This window comes from Saccostrea cucullata, unplaced genomic scaffold, assembly GCF_032062105.1.
Source record: "Saccostrea cucullata isolate Sc308-1 unplaced genomic scaffold, CSIRO_AGI_Scuc_v1 ctg3251, whole genome shotgun sequence".
Taxonomy (NCBI): Eukaryota; Metazoa; Mollusca; class Bivalvia; order Ostreida; family Ostreidae; genus Saccostrea; species Saccostrea cuccullata.
This window is the reverse complement of record NW_026938572.1, coordinates 67,363-84,534: the sequence shown is the minus strand read 5'-3', so window position 1 is coordinate 84,534 and position 17,172 is coordinate 67,363. Positions and strand designations below refer to the sequence as shown.

The following is a 17,172-nucleotide window of genomic DNA, read 5'->3' as shown; positions in this document are numbered from 1 at the left end:
ATGTTGCGCCTTTCGATCTTTTGGCCACAAAATGCAGATAATACAAAAAGTAGGTAAAAAAAGCTACTTTGGTACTAGGTTTAAATAGTTATGTAGCAATTAATAGCTATGTAGGTAGAAATAGTGACTGCATGGACCTGATAATAGACATGCAGCTTTCACTTTAAAAAAGTTATCCCTTTGCAGGTCAATCTGGGGAAGTGTAAGATGCTGTTTTCCCTCTATAACCTTTTCAGCTTTGAGGGTCAGTATCTTAGAAATTAAATTTGTATGAACATGTTCATTATGTTTTTCATGTTGCCCCATACTCTAGCTGGCAATACAGGTACAGATCGTAATTGTCCAATATCGTTTAGAGATTAAAAATATTAACAGGTAACTTACAAAAGACAAAGTGGGAAAAATGAGATAACTCTACGGAATGTGAAATTCGTCTATTAGGCCTACCTACTTTAGTATTTATATGTAAACAGTACCTCCTCAACATAAACAAATGAGCACTGAGTTTTACACGGATGTCGGTGCAAACATTCTCAGTATAAAACTAGATAATTCCAAGACCTCTCATAAATTTGTAAGGTTATAAATCTAAGCGATAGACATGGCCTATATAGTAACTCAGATATATCAGATGTCCAGTTAGCCTTTCCACATAAAATTGTAAAACCTGAAAAAAAAAACAATATTTAACATTTTCAAATATCTTTCTGCTAATATAACTTAAGACTGCATTGAATTTTGATATATTCAGAGTGAGAAAGAAGAAATTATAAATAATTGAAAACTACATTTTATTCTTTTAATGAAACAGTTGTTCAAAGAGGGAGGTAATCCAATTACAAATATAAGACTGTAATTTCAAAGAAAGATAATTCATTTTTATGAAAGATAACTCTAAAAAATCAATAAACCTTATAGTCTTTTTCAAGAATTTGTGTAGCAATGATCCAACTGTGTACTGTCTGAAAATTAAATAAATACTCATTTTAATGACTAAATATTCTTAGGTTACATAGTTATAATGAAATATTAGGACAATTTTAATCCCAGTAATTAATTACATCCCCCCAAAAAGCAGTGTATTCAAATAGGAAATGTAAAATGCACTTACTAAGGATAAACAAATTTCCGTCCTTCAAATCTGTATAAAATTCCTGTTCTGTTAATTCATAAACATCATCGTCCTTCTCACAACCATCCAGCCAATACTGCACCTGTTGTAATATATTTGAATAAGTCAGTTATGTTCATAATGAGGCAAAATATATTAAAATCTACTTTACTTAAAGACACAGACATGTAATACAAAGTAAGACATTACAAATACAAGACATACATATATAATTGACTTTCAGATAAAATGCTTTAATTTCTTAAATATTTAAAGTATACTATATTGCTAAAATTTTAACCACCTCACACCACTGGAATGTTATACTTCATTGTAACAAATTGTGATGGGTTTTGAAAGGAATAGTTTGAAATAAGAAGAAATTTTACCTATGTGGAGTTTGAAACAATACAAGAATAAAAATGTTACTTATTTTCTATTCAAAATTCTATACACAAAATGATTTTTTTATTTACTTCTCAAATAAAGTGTACCAAATGTTTAAGTACTGTTTATCACTCCATAGTCCATACCCCTTTTTAAAAACACATTCAATAAGTTAAAAGTATTTTAGAGAAAATAATGTAGGTGATAGGAAGAAAATTATTTTATACTATGCCATATATTAAAAAAATATATTTGCTATTTGACCTCTACAGGCTTACTGACTTAAAACTTTACATTTTTTTTTGGTATTTCCCTCATCAATTAAATATATATATATTTTTAAAATATGGCCCTAGTAATCAGTAAATCAGGTATACTAAAATTCATTCACTCAAGGTATTGTAATGTTTACAAAGTCAAGTCAAATGAAAAATTATATTTAAGATATGCATTCTTCTTTTTCCTTTTTTGATTGAATTAAATTGAATATTGTCTTAGAAATATAAATAATTCATGAAGAAAAACTTAAATAACTTGACACAGTAAACAAAACTATCATTTATGAACTCAATACATATCTTATAAAGGTTTGGGGATGTGAAATTGTTACAGTGCAGTGTTTTCCCTAAGAACCAGCAGTCAGCCAAATTGACCGCTTTGACTGATAAAAATGCTGCCTGCAAATCAAACTTTGTTGTAAGGTTAACATAGCCTTAGCCTGTAACAACTCATCTTTAACCCATTACTTTAAAATAAAGGGAAAACACTGTCAGTGATTTACAAAATTTTCATTGTGTGATTTACTTACATGCAAACACACTATACCACTTTAAAAAGAGTTTAGTGTGAACTTCATATTAAAATGCTTAATACTGAAGTAATCATAAATTACTTTGAATATTCCATTGTCATAACCAACAATTTCACCATTCCATTCTACATTTTCATATTCATCGTTTGTCCAGGTATGAATGATTTTTTTCCTAACTAGTGTAGATGGAATCACTTCCCGTTGGGTCCTTTCCCTTTTTAGCTTTATGATGGTTTTCAAGTTTTCAATTAATTTTTCAATCGTAAAAAGTTTTCCTTTTTCCGAAAATTTTGTCAATCCTTTATGTTGTTTTTCTAGAGGAAATATTGTTTTGTATAAGTTCAACTGCTTCTTCACCGCTGTAATTTTATCGTTTTTCTTCTTTATATGTTGTAAACTGCTGTCAACCTTGCTTTCCGTGTCCCATAATCCATCGTCTGATATCGAATCTACTGCTTTTGTCAATTTTTCCTCTTTTCTTTCTTTCATTGCTTTTACATTTTCTTGTCTTTCTCTGATAATTTTCAGATGATTTTGAAATAACAATTTCTTTTCTAACTTATTCTTACACAAAACTTCCCTCCCTTCCTTCCTAATATTTCCTAAAAGCTCTTTCTTCTCTGACACTGTCTTTTCTTTTAACCACTCACTTGTCTTATTTTCACTAAATAAAATAAGGTTTTCTACACTAAAAACGCTAGACGTTGGCGTATCCATCATTTTCTTGTCCAACCTGTCCATTAGTCTTTCTACAGTAATATTATTTGTGCCACAACTATTACATTTATTTACAACATCTTCAGATGGATTAAAATATTTTCCAGTTTCTTCAATAAAAGGACTAAACAGTGACAATGACTTGGTTTTTAAAGATATACAAAACTTTTTCAATATCGAACATGTTACATCATTGTAAAAATCATCATATAAAACCTCCTCAAATTCATCAGTTGGAAGAAAAGGACCATAAAACAGAGAAATTTTTCTTGATAAAAGTAAAAAAGGTTCTTGTATACACAGATCTAAAAATTGAACAACTCTTCTGTACACGCTACCCATAGACAAAGCAGTGGGTAGCTCTTCCGCCTTGGACCAATAAGGTTCAGAAAATGAATTACATATAATACCAAGTGCTCTTAAAATACATAAAATATGATTGTTTTGTAAGCCACACACGATAAAATCAGTACAAGAATTCAAAGAACTTTTTGTGGATAACAAATACTGTAAAATATGCTTTCTCATACAAAAAATTCCTACAGCATTATAAAACAAAATATTAAATCTATTCCCTTTGACTTTCACCACAGGTACTTTGTCAAAACCTTGTTCTTTTACATAGGTTGCTGTTAAAAAGGGATCACCTGTTCCATCTTTAAAAAAAAGTTTGGATACACATGAAATGAGATAAAAGGTGTAAGATTCCTTACTTCTACAAGATACATTGTTAAAAGAAACATTTACATCTTTTTCAAAATTTAAAACTTCTTTCAAACACTGATCCGAAAACTGTAAAAGAGCATGTACAGAGCATTTAAAAGAATAAAAGTCCTTGTCACAATTAAAATCATCCCTGCATTTTTTCATTAAAATACTGTTAACTTTCTCTTCCGTAACACTACGGTCTGTCATAAAACTGGAAATCTTATTTAAAATGTCACAAGACTGACCATCAGTTATTTCATTTAAAATATTTAAAGTAGTTTGGACGTAAGTGTCAGCCTTGCCGTCACTTACTTCTTTTAAACCAGCAGTAAAAATATTATTATTTGTGGCTATTTTCAAACCATAAAAATGTCTTCCTTTTTTTGTGGTAGCATCTCTATGCATAGTTAAATTTTCTGTATTTAAAAAATTTTCTTTTAACTGTTTTTTACATAAAATACCCATTTCATTGCTAAAAATTGCATTAGTACTCTTAGATGGCAGTTCTTTCACTTTAAAATTCACTAAAGATAAAACAGCATTAACTACTGGTTCGACATGTTCGATACCAATGTTATGAGTTCTAAAAAAATATATAAGTTCCCTAATCCTATGATCAAATGGTCTACCTCTGGTATTTTCCCTAAAATCTAAAACTTTAACTGTGTCACACCCTTCCTGTTCTTCCTCTTTTTCACAACGTAAAATATCAAGTTCTTTTTGTAAATCATTTAAAATAACATTTAAAGAGTTACACTGAACACTTTTGTCTCTCAGTATTTTATCTACCTGTACACATACTTCTTTGTCTTTTTTTCGGTCTATCTTCTCTTCTTTTTTCATTTTTCTTGAAACATGTAATTTTGATCGCAGATTTTTAATAATTCGGTCTTTCCTTTGTATGGCTTGTTCATATCTCCTACTTTTAATTTTCTTTAGCTGGTCTTTCAATAGTAACACTTTCTTTTGTAACTGAATAATTTGAATACTATGGTCTATTGGTGCTGGTGGTGGTTGTGGTGGTGGCAGTGAGGGTGGTTCAGCTCTAGATGTCACTTTCACTGGTACACTAAATGTACTTCTTAAAAAATGTTCACATTCACAGTTTTTTTTCCCTTTCAGCTGTTGAATCTTTGCTTTATTTCTTTTGATTTTAACATAAAGTGATTTCTTGTCAATTTCTTCTCGACTTTTACCCAGAACTCTGCATATATCACTGTGAATTGAATTGATGTTCCCTTTGCATCTCTCATATATTTCGACCACTAATTTGTTGGTTAGGGACATTTTGGTTATGATAAGTTAGTTTTAACAAATATATTTACCCTATATACACATATACTATGTTGGCTGTTTTGAAAGAAATGATGATATTGCATGTTAGTAAAACGAGACAAACACTAGACGATGGACACACATCACACACATATATAATTCATACTGATAGTGTCACCTGCATTGGTATTATTTTTATTTCAGACTGACAGATGGACAAGTGCCATAATAAGTGATCCCTCTGTATTATTTAATAAATACATACCTTAAAAGCTCAACTGAATAAATCTTTTTTTTTTTGTTTTTTTTCTTTTCTTTTCTTTTTTTTTTCAATGTCTTTAGGAAAAATCCTCAATGAAGAAAAACCAAATATGAATCTGAAAATAAAATTCATAATATATATTTAATTATTTATCATATTTGAAAAAAAAATTTTCATTAATAATTTCAAAGAATTGTAATAAATTCTTACATTTTATATGTGGCAAACTTTATAATTGTTCTTCTAAATATTGTAAAGAAATTACCCTTGAGTTTTCCAACAAGGGGTATGTACAGGAATAAACAAACAAGCGAAAGAATATTTACACACAGTCTCTGGCTAGGTAATCACTGAAATCTGGAAGAAAACAATTTTTAGTAATTCTTGCAAATAATTGTATGGAAGCATTGATATTTTATGAAATTCTATTTACCTTGATTATCCAGGAAAGTTTATTTACACTTCATAAAGCATCCCAATATAACTGGTGAAATTTGTCTGAAAAAGATATATAAATCACTTTTTTCTTATGATATATTGAAAAAGACTATGATGAAAGGGAGGTAACTCAATTATTAGAATGGTTGAAACTATTGGGAGGCATAAAAGTAATTGAATAAATTAAACTCTAACTTGATTTTTCGCAAATATGTATTTTAATATCTTAAATTTACATATATCAGTTAATTATTGAAGGAAACTATGAGTGTGCCCTCGTGTTGCCATTATAATATCAATTTTCCATGTCACATTACTGAGGCATTAATCTTTAAAAAATCAGCAAGAGAAAGCCATAGCTTCCAAAATTTCAGTAATCGTACATATTGTAGCAGTATGTCTACCGCTTACGAAAATGTGTGAAACTTGAGCGTACCCTATCATTATCCTCCAAAAAAAAAAATATTCATATTTTCATTACGCCCGTGTACATAATAAAATACCATTATTCGTGCTTTACGCGATTTTCCAAGAACAAAACACTGTATAAAAGATGATATATACTCAAAACTTACCAGCATTACTCAATTTTTGTTATGTCAAAGTCCTATCTTATTTTATATAATTTATAACAAAAAATACTTACTTACTCCGAGCCATATGAAGTCAACATGGCCGACTCCGAACAGTTCTGCAATAGATTAGAGTTATCGTTCTTGGCAAAGATGGCGTTATCTGGAAAGGCTAGTCCAGTGTTTACTTCTCCCGTAAACCGGAAATACTGTCTGCTACGTAAAAACAAAATCGGAACGGGTCTATAACCATCCCATAACAGTTAATATTTGTGATAGTTTCCCATGGTAATGCTAATATAATTGCACTTTATAAGAAAATACACAGGGTAATATTTATGGCAACATTCTCATTTTCTCAAACAAAATTAAACACACCTTCTCAAAAATTTTCCTACTGATCATAGATATTTCATCTATGACTAGCAAGTCGCATTTCTGAATTCTGGCCTTGGTTTCTTCACTGAGGATTTTTAATAAGTGCTGGTTTTCAAACCTTCCATCTCCTAGCCCTGCCCAGTGGTGAATAGTTGTGGCGCCTTGGAATTGTCGTGCCGCCAAACCCGTGCTAGCGGTTACGGATGCACGTTTGTCTTTAATTCTTTTAAGCATTTCCTTTATTAGATATGACTTTCCCGTCCCCGCCTGTCCCAAAATTACACAACTATGTCCACTTTCAATTAAATTCAAAGCCCTCGACTGTTCTTTAGTAAGCATGGTAAGCCTACAAAGTTTTCCCGCAAAGCTTCTGTTCTGTTTCAATATGTTAACCAATCAGATTCATGCAGGGAATTCCCATTAACATAATGATGTAAACTTCCGGCCCCCCTTTGGCGATTTTTCGCATATCTGAAGCAGTAGATAGTAAACGAGGAGAGATTTTAATTAATTGCAAACGAAATGTGCTGATTTGGTTGAATAGGTCGTAAGTATAGATGTTGAAGGACCTGCCGCTACACGAAGAGGATCGCAAAGTTATATTGTCATTCCGTTTCGAGCGAAAAATCGTGCTGATGTGGCTGGCCTAGAAAAATTCAAGATGGCGCCTTGGGGACCTTGGTTTATTATAAGGTAAGGGTATTTTTTTTCTATTAAAAGAAAAATAAGTAACGTCAAGTGCCTGTGTTCCCAAGTGAAACTACATGGATGTTTTGATTCAAATTGATGACGTACAATCTGATAACGTAGCACTGTTGATGTTGATATGCCTCGAAAGAGAGTGAGTAGATCGTGTTCAAAATTCAGAAATTTAGCCATCTGCGTTTTTGAAATTTTTTTTATGGCTATTGCTGGAGCTTTACATCAAGCGAACATCTATCTCAAAGTTGTAATGACCCAGGGTCATAAAAATTACTCTTTGTATGTTGGCAACTTACAAACGTACTAGGCAAGGCTACTTGTAGATTCGTTACACCTACATTACTAGGTAGACATATGTAGTATATAAGCAAGCATTACTGAAGATGTTAAAGGAATCTTATACATGTAAAATGATGTTAACTGTTAGGCTTTACTTTATCTGAAAACTATTTAAATGAAGGAGAGGGCGGGGTAGAATCCTTCTTCAAGTAGCCAATTCAGGAACAGACTTAGACTTGAATCAAAATTTCAATTATCTATAAAATCTTTAAAACCTGTTAAAACAGGTCACGGTTGCCTAGTGGTAGAGCGTTCGCTTCGTGATCGGGAGGCCCGGGTTCGATTCTCGTTCGCGGCGCCGCGTCATACCTAAGACGTAAACAAAGGTAGTGACTGTTCCTTCGCCAAGCGCTCGGCACTAGAAGTGAAAGTCACGGGTCTTTCGGATATGACCTTAAAAACGTAGGTCCCGTGTCACGGTAGGCGCTGGCACGATAAAAAACTCACACTGCTCAATGGCCCTGAGTGCCGAGTATAGGTCTAAATTTGAAGCCCTTCACCGGCACACGGTGACGTCTCCATATGAGTGAAAAATTCTCAAGAGGGACGTTAAACAATATACAATCAATCAATCAAAACCTGTTAAAGGAAACTCATAATTTGCATGCAACAGCAGGCTGATGATACCAAATCGGAAAGCATTTTCATTTTGGGCTGCTTGACCTCTAAAAAATTTCAGCATCTTAGGCATCTTTTGACTTAGGCTTAAGATGCTTCATGATCCCGGGGCCAGGTACTTTGCTAAACAAGCCACTTCTTCGACATATACAACTTTTTTTCAAGCTTTTAACGACGCTTTTACTCTAACTCATTCATTTTAAATAGGCAAGACTTTATGCAAATAAAAGTTTTGATAAAATAAATTTTAAAGCGAAAAATCGTATCGAAACTGGAAGTACTATTAATAAAACATCTACCAGTAGATGAAGCATAGGTTTTTACAACGGTTAATTTCATTCACCAACACGTATGAGATGAATAAAAATATCAGTTATAATATTATACAACCCAATCTCCGCAGCTAGGATAAGGCTGCCCGTAAAATATCAAACTGTTCAAACTGTAGTAACTTCTCTGAACTACCTAGATATGACGTCATAATAGAATATGACGTCAAGTCACTGCATACTTGAGCTGACATGACGGGGAAAGTGTCATAATTATTACACAGCATGTAGATTTATCATGGGGATTTGTGTTTAATTCAAGAGTAAGGTTTGTTTTTATAAGCTTGTATGTGCTGTTATAATGTTATCATGTGATATTTAAATATCTCAATTCATTTTGCTTGTCCGATATGCATATATTCAAGTAATAGCAAAAAATAATGTTTGAAACGCTCCCCTTACACTTCCGTAGACAGAGATAGAATTTATGAATCGTGTTTATGTTGGACTGGCACAAGTGAAAGACAAGGATAAATTGAAGATATTTTGCGTGAATCTAAAAGAGAAGTATGTCTTCTAACTCAATTTTGCTGGGGGATCGTATGTATTTTATCCGTTTTTGTATAAATCGCGATTAAGAGTGGAAAATACCCCTTCTTACGTTAGTAATTGTAATTCATCGTAAAATATTTTCTTAAGAAGAAAAAATTAAACCTGCCCCCAGCAATTTTTAAGTACCATGGATCACGATGAATTGATCTATATAACAAACTTTGCACAATAATTGTGCTATGCACTTGTGCCGATGCGATTTTTGTGCAATATTTAAGAATATCAAAAAATGTCAGTCACGTGATCAACACAGTCATCTGACATCACAGAAATGCTTTATTATAAGACCTGATTAAACTGTTATCTCAAGTTGACTGCAATTTCAAACAAGGATAACATATTGAAATTAAAATCTAGCTCAAAATAAAATGTATATTTTTAAGACATTTTAAGCCTTCGGACAGCCTTATCATAACTGCGTCCCTAACATCAAGTTATATCGGGTTTAAGTGTTTATTTCTTTCTAAAAACCTATCCATCTAGGAACTAAAGAAACGAAAGAAATAAAAAAGTCTGTGGCCTTATGATTTTTTAATATACAATATGTTTTTTGATGACCAAGACTATACAGAAACGATTTAATTATAGATACACACTAGGTCACAGCATCAAGTACTTCAATACAAATTGATTTAATATCAAACTCATTTATTCTAATTAAAAGGCAAGTACAGGGAAGAATTTTCCATCCTTCCTTAAATGTATGATACACAATGATGTAAGAGTTTTCTTTAGACATTTATTTATTTGGAAATGATATCACCCTAAAAAATGAAAGTTATTTACGTTTTATGGCTAGTATTCTTTTTCATGTTCATGACTCGATCACAGAAAGGACCTTGCGCGGATGACAGGTAAATTTTTAACGAAATATAATTAGTTTCCTGAGAAGCGATACTTGTTTCAGGAAAGACGCATTTTTATCATCTTCATTTGTACTACTAACATTATTAATAGGAAAGATGGCTGCTGCTATGGAACAGTTTGGGATTCAAGTCTTAGGAAATGTACAGGTAATATGTTGTGACTCTAACATGTAAAAAAATCATTTTTTAAAGGTTTAAAAAATAAGTTAAGTGTAGCAATTCTCTTCCTATTCCTCTCTGGTTCTATAAGGAAAGTGCTTCGTTCTCTAAAACATATTCTATAAAGTTCATTAATAAGAAATACAAAAACTTTATAAAAGATGTTTGGATTTATCTGAAACTCATTGGTGTTTAAAACTTCTTGAATTCCAAAAGTGTAGAAAAGTCACTTTTAATTTTAATATATGCATTACAGAATGTCAAATTGGCTTCTTGGGAGAGTTTTGTATGGAGAAATGCAGGCCTCCTTATTATGGTAAAAAGTGCCAAAATGAATGCACGTGTAACGATAGCATGTGCGATAATGTGAAAGGTTAACACTGTGCCGGATAATTATGCCACTTCAAAAGTGGCATTTTGGCGCCCGCCAAATCCTCACTTCACATGAAAATCATGCATACCAAGTGGTAGACCATCACTCACAGAGTTCATAACTACCTTTGTTACAGGTAAATCTCACCTGTCAGGTGAGATAATCACCTTTGAACAAAAAATTCCCATAGGAAAAATAAAGTTCCTGTAGGAAAAATAAAAATCCTGAGGGATATTATCAAAATCCTGCAGGATTTCTTAATTTCCTACAGGATATTTAAAAATTCCTGTGGGACTTAAATTTACCATGGGAGAATTTAATTTCCTAAGGGAATTTATTTTCCCACAGGAGAAAAATAAATCCTATGGGAGAAAATATATCCTATAGGAAACAAAATTTCTCCTAAGGGAATTTTTTTCTCCCTAAGGAAAAAAAATTCCCTTAGGATAAAAATTCCCATAGGAATTTGAGAGTTATTCCTATAGGATTATTTTTTGTGCCATCTTCGTCTTAATTTCATAATCTTAGTTTTAAAAAAAAATCCCTTAGGAATTTAAAATATTATTCCAATAGGATTTTTTGTATCTACCCATTTTGAGTATGTTGTACTGTTTCCTCTTATTTGTGTGTGGATATCAGTGTTTAACAAGAACATTAGCCCTAAGAATCTTGAATCCCTCTTCTGATAAATTGTAAAATCTATCACAAAGCCTTGAAATTCCAGTAGTAGGTCATCATTACCTACATTTTGGTTAAAACACTCTGAAGACCTATGATGATGCATCAACTGACAAAGGATGATGATTCCAAGCCAATAAGTACCGGAGATGTTTAAGGAATCACTGTCTAGTTAGTGTTGTATGCCAGGGCATCAACGATAGTGGGAAACATGGGATAATCTGCATAACGGGCTTCGAGTAAAATTTCCATTTCATTGTGAAATATTAAAAATTGTAGATTTAGAATTTAAAAATGTAGACTAATAGATTTAAATTACACAAGGACTCCCATGCCAATTTTCAATAGTCCTCGCCCACTGACGTCAAACACAAAGACAGACGTGCAAGATTTACATGCATATTTGGCCTCCATAGCATCAGACACAGAGACAGATGGGCACGAGATTTGCATGCATATTAGGCCTCCTTAGCTCCTGACCAATCGATCTGGCTGCCTAATTTCCATTCCGGCAGAATTATCAAAAAATAAATTCCCCTAACTTTCAAAGAGTTATCACAGACAAAAAAATTAGAAATGGAAATATTTAAATATAGCCATAAAATTCAAAATGTAAGTCTTTGTGACCTACTTTTTAGTTGATGTTATCTGAAGACCCAGTTTGCTAGGTATTCCTAATATGTAAAATTTTGATTCCCTACTGTGGCCCTATCCTTCCCCTAAGGGTCATGATTGCATTGATTTGAAGAAGAAAAAATCACCTACACTACATGAGGATGTTTCCATATCAAAAGGATTAAATCATGGCTTCTCTCTAAAATAAGATTTTAAACTTTTATATATATATTATAATATATATATTGCTGTGTAAAACTTTGATTCTCTATTGTGACAAACTTGAATCTATACTGCATGATGATACTTCCATATCAAAATGACTGATCAAATCTTTGTTGTTCTTGATTAAATGATAAAAAAAAAATACAGGGTATTCCTATGTACAATTTTGACCTCCTATTGTGGTCCACCCTAATCCCCAGAGTCATGATATAAACAAACTTGAATCTACACCACTATGTAATAAATGTTTCACATAAGTTTAAACTTTTATTTGCCAATGAATGGTTCTTGGGAAGATTTTTGAAAGATGGCTACAAATATACATATTTCTTTATTAACTCCCCTTTAAATATGTGCCATTATCTGAACAAATCTTATTTAAAATTCTTACACTGACAAGATAGCCCTAATTTTTCAATCAAAATGTTATCAGATAGACTGTTATGTGACAGAATGTGGCCTAAGTTACGTGTGCAAATTGTGTTAATCCGTTTGCACGGTACGAACCATCCGTACTTACAATGACACATTCAAGGCACTTCCGTCTGCTAACTTTTGGTCTTGGTAAAGTTGGTGGTGATGTTAATGGAGAAATTCACACAGTTCAAATCAAGAAACTCAAACAAAATGATTTACACTTGCATGAATTATCCCTTCAATGATGATCAATCTTCTTCAGTTCTTGTTCTTACTTTCGATTTCATGCTCTTTTTAATAAAGCGTTTTACTGACTTAATTGGATCATATCAGGGTATACGAACACTCAATCGCATCATCTCGGGTCTTTCCGTCAGAGGTCGGAAAAGCAACCTCGTTTTTCCGCTAATCGGAAAGGCCCGAGAAGTTGCGATTGGGTGTACCCCTGTAATAGAACTCAAGGGGGGAGGGGGGATACAAACACATATACTGTTTAAAGGATAAGATAGGACAAGTAATGTCGCATGGCCCCCAAATTTCTCAGAAAATAGATTACTTGTAAATAAAAAGACACACAGGAAGAAACAAGACCTTTCAGTTAAAACTGAAAGGCGGCTTTCAGTAACTTTTCAGTGGCAATTCAGCCACTGAATGGCACATACATTTCAGTGACCTTTCAGTTGCCATTCAGTCACATTTCAGATACCTTTCAGTCACCATTCAGCGGACACATTTCAGTCAACTTTCAGTGGCCTTTCCATCAACTTTCAGTGACCTTTCCATCAACTTTCAGTGACCTTTCCGTCGTCTTTCAGTGACCTTTCCGTCGACTTTCAGTGACCTTTTTGTCATCTTTCAGTGACCATTCCGTCGACTTTCAGTGACCTTTCTGTCGTCTTTCAGTGACCTTTCCGCCACCTTTCAGGTTTAAATCACAATTTAGTAATTTTTTCACTAGCGTATTATTTTATAATCAGATATCATAAATATGTCTAGGTTATTATTATTGATAATTACAAGAATAAATAAATCGTTTATACATTCCTCTTGTAAAAAAAAATATATAGGAGATTTAAACTTTCTAATGTTATTGCTTTAATAAAATCATTCTACTAAGTTTTAGATAGAGAATTTACAATGATCTTAAATCTTTGACACAGGAACAGGTGCCCGTCTCTGATAATTGTCATCATCCTTATAGGAAATGTGTAATTAATTTGTCTATCCCCAAAATAAAATATGTGTGACTTATTCAAAATGATTTTAATTGAATATTTCTAGTTACATTAAGAAAATAAATTCTTCAAGTGATAAAAAATGATGATCCGATAACCGATTCAAAATTTGAATAAATGCATAACATTCTATAGTGCTTATACGTGTATTTTTTCATGGAAGTAAATAGTTCAGATTAATGAGACAGAATTAATATTATTTAAACCATTTCTGGAATATCGCAAGTATAACTGATCAATTTCGTTTCTTAATTATGTCATTGTCAAAACTGCAGGATATATATTTATTTTTTCAAAGACATTATTTTAAATTAATTTTTAATTACAAGAATAAACAAATCGTTTATACATGCCTCTTGTAGAAAAAAATATATAAGAGATTTAAGCTTTCTAAATGATATTGCTTTAATAAAATCATTCTACTAAGTTTCTAGCTAGAGAATTTACTACGATCTTAAAAATCTTTGACACAGTAACAGGTGCCCGTCTCTGATAATTGTCATTATCCCGATAGGAGATGTGTAATTAATTAGTCTGTCCCAAAAATCCGCACAACTAACATAGAATATACAAAAGATATACAAGATTATACACATCGCAGCTCCTCGATACTACAGGTGAACTGATTGTTCCATCGATTTCAATAACTTAATTGATTTTAAATCATCATTTGTCAACAAGAAGTAATAGCGTAATTGATAAGTTCGCGGACACCTACGCAGGAGACCCGGGTTCGATTCTGGACGTGGGAGCAATTTTTTTTTCTTGTATTAATTTTTTCTTATTTTTTTTTATTCGGAATTAGATACATTTAATGCTATTATACCAAGAAAAAGTGAAATAAAATTTTTAGGTTAAAAAATAAGCCGATTATTCTATAAAATGATTCAACTGAATGATCACGGAAAGGTCACTGAAATGTATGTGCCATTCAGTCGACTGAATGGCAACTGAATGATCACGGAAAGGTCTCGGGAAAGGGTCTTTTCAGTGACCTTTCAGTGACCATTCAGTGGCCATTCAGCCACCATTCAGTCGACTGAATGGGGGATTTTCATCCGTACACCCCAGTCTTTTGAAAGATGGAAACACCTACTTTTTATAGAACATATTAGATTTCTTCTCATTCGTCCATAAAATGAATTTTAGAGGACTTTGTTTCTACACGATCACGAAAAATAGTAAGAATATGCAGTATTTTCAGCATTCTTACGCTCTAAAAACTATGAGCGACTAAGAGAACCACGAAGATATTTTGTTATTTGAGAGCAATACATAAGTACTTGCTTTGTATAAAAAATCTTCGTGGTACTCTTAGTCGCTCATGTTTAAATATTAAAAAAATCAAGAAAAAAATCGTGTTAATTTTATAAAACTCGATTGATAATGATCAACCTGCTTTTTTCCGGATTAACAATGTGACGGGTATGTTATGTTATACAAGCTGCTCCTTGTCAAACGGTTGTTATTTGTAATTTTTTGCGCAAGAAACATAATTTACACACGTTTTTCAAACCAACAATCGTCTCGGATAAGGAAAAAGTTGTTTAGAATTAATAAACTCACCGGTGATATTTCAAGTCAAAATAGCTCAGTCGTGCGACACTGCTGACAGGACATGCCATAGAAATTTCGACTGGATTTCCACTTTCCTGATAGGATCAGTCATGTTTTGGTGAAAAATCAAATGAATATTTTCCTGCATGCAATGATACTAATCGAAATTATCCACGATACTATTTCCACTTGAGGTATATCACGAAATTACGATGAGTACGAAGCGTCTGCTGTACGACGCCATTTTTGTTTTGAGTGGGAGCGGATCAAATCCACCACACGCACCTGCTTTGAATAAATCTGCAATAGGTTATTTTTATCGATTTGTTTCTGCTCATATCGCTTCAAAATTATAAGGACAACCTTTTAAACTTAACATAACAAGGTGGATTTGTATTTTTCATTTTATTACTATTAAAAATATTATTTATTAATCATGTTAATGGGAATATGAGATTAAAAAAAAACAACAACACAAGTTCTGGATGACGAGAGTACAAAGGCATCCTAGATTCATCCTTGCAGAAACAATGTACCTGTTCTCACTTAACAACTTGCTCCAATTGTTTTTTTTTCCTTTGAAAGATCACACAAAATTAATATATCATGAAAAATGAGGTTCTATTGAAGATGGCCGGGGGTGCAAGCTATACTTTCCTTCCAAGATCCTTTTTGCAACTCAAAGTGATTTTATAGCTACAGAATTGGAAACTGAAACTCTGGGGCTGAAGGGTCTAAAGCCTCTTGTAAAACCTTAAATCATAATTTGACAGTAAAAAATTCGAACCTGTCGTACGTTACAAATATTTCATGAACTTGTAGATTGACAGGTCCTAATCATCTTTCCTCATAAAATACCAATTTCATAAGTATTCCAATAATCAGTCGTCTTATAGTTAGGAAATATTGTTAGAATCATCACTCTAAAATCTTTTTGATCAAACTGTGGTAGACCTAGGTTTTTTTCTCGTTAAATTATGAACTAATAAAGGGAGGATGTCACTATATAATGTTTAAAGTATCCTACAGGAAATGAAATCAGACAATGAGATTCATGTTAAAGTTTAAAAATTATTTTTTGTAAACTCTTGACGAAATTATTACAATGCTGATCTAGGGTTACAAAAGCTGAAGGACTGTAGCTCTCTGCTTGGGTAAATTCGGACAGAAAAATTGCCCCCCCCCTTTAATTTTCAAACCGGTGTATGAAAATGCAAATATTTGCCGCATACACATGATACATACACGTACACTGTACAATGTAAGACTCTTTTAAAAAGTATAAACGAGTATGTTTATAAGTTTTTCCACTGTTAAGAGAAATGTAGTGAAGTAAACGGGAAGAAATTTGTTGCAATATTCCACGTATAGATTAAGCTACATGTATTGGGGAGTCTGCGACAGAAAATGCATTGCGTATTTTACAGGGAATCTGCGACAGAAAATGCATTCTGTATTTTACAGTTTGTTATTTTTTTGTTAATTTTTTACTTGTAACCAGGTAGATCCAATATCAGCTTATTTGTTTCCTGCCGGTGACAGCTGTAGATTTTGTCTGTGTCTGTCCGTCCGTCTGTCTGTCTGTCTAGCTGTACTCTTTCAGTTCACATGTGCCACTTGTTTTTCTTCACTTTTTTGTAAACATTTGCAAATATTGAGCTGCGAAATTTTTTGTATGCGGGTTTTTCTTGCTGAATTATAAATAGAAATTACATTTTTTCCGCTTAAATGATCTATGACGGAATTTTGGGACTTTCTTGTTTATAACTAGATTAAACTGTATTGCGAGGACAATGATAATACCCCGATGTGTGTTGAATATTATTACTAAGTAACGACCTAACTATT

General features: G+C 32.5%; 2 long non-coding RNA genes across 3 annotated transcripts; one reads left to right on the top strand and one right to left on the bottom strand.

The window, feature by feature from the left end:
- Window positions 1-625: 625 nt before the first annotated feature.
- On the bottom strand, window positions 626-6,456 carry LOC134250695 (uncharacterized). Of its 2 annotated transcripts, XR_009988560.1 has the most exons (7): window positions 6,356-6,456; window positions 5,705-5,769; window positions 5,537-5,628; window positions 5,275-5,386; window positions 1,112-1,214; window positions 912-962; window positions 626-667 (listed from the first exon to the last, which is right to left on the bottom strand). It is a non-coding gene; the product is annotated as an uncharacterized LOC134250695 (long non-coding RNA). The 2 variants fall into 2 exon arrangements; XR_009988561.1 differs by lacking the exon at window positions 626-667 and having other exon boundaries at window positions 786-962.
- A 3,413-nt stretch (window positions 6,457-9,869) lies between these two features.
- On the top strand, window positions 9,870-10,600 carry LOC134250697 (uncharacterized). The gene is made up of 3 exons (XR_009988563.1): window positions 9,870-10,053; window positions 10,157-10,212; window positions 10,481-10,600. It is a non-coding gene; the product is annotated as an uncharacterized LOC134250697 (long non-coding RNA).
- The last annotated feature ends 6,572 nt before the right edge of the window (window positions 10,601-17,172 follow it).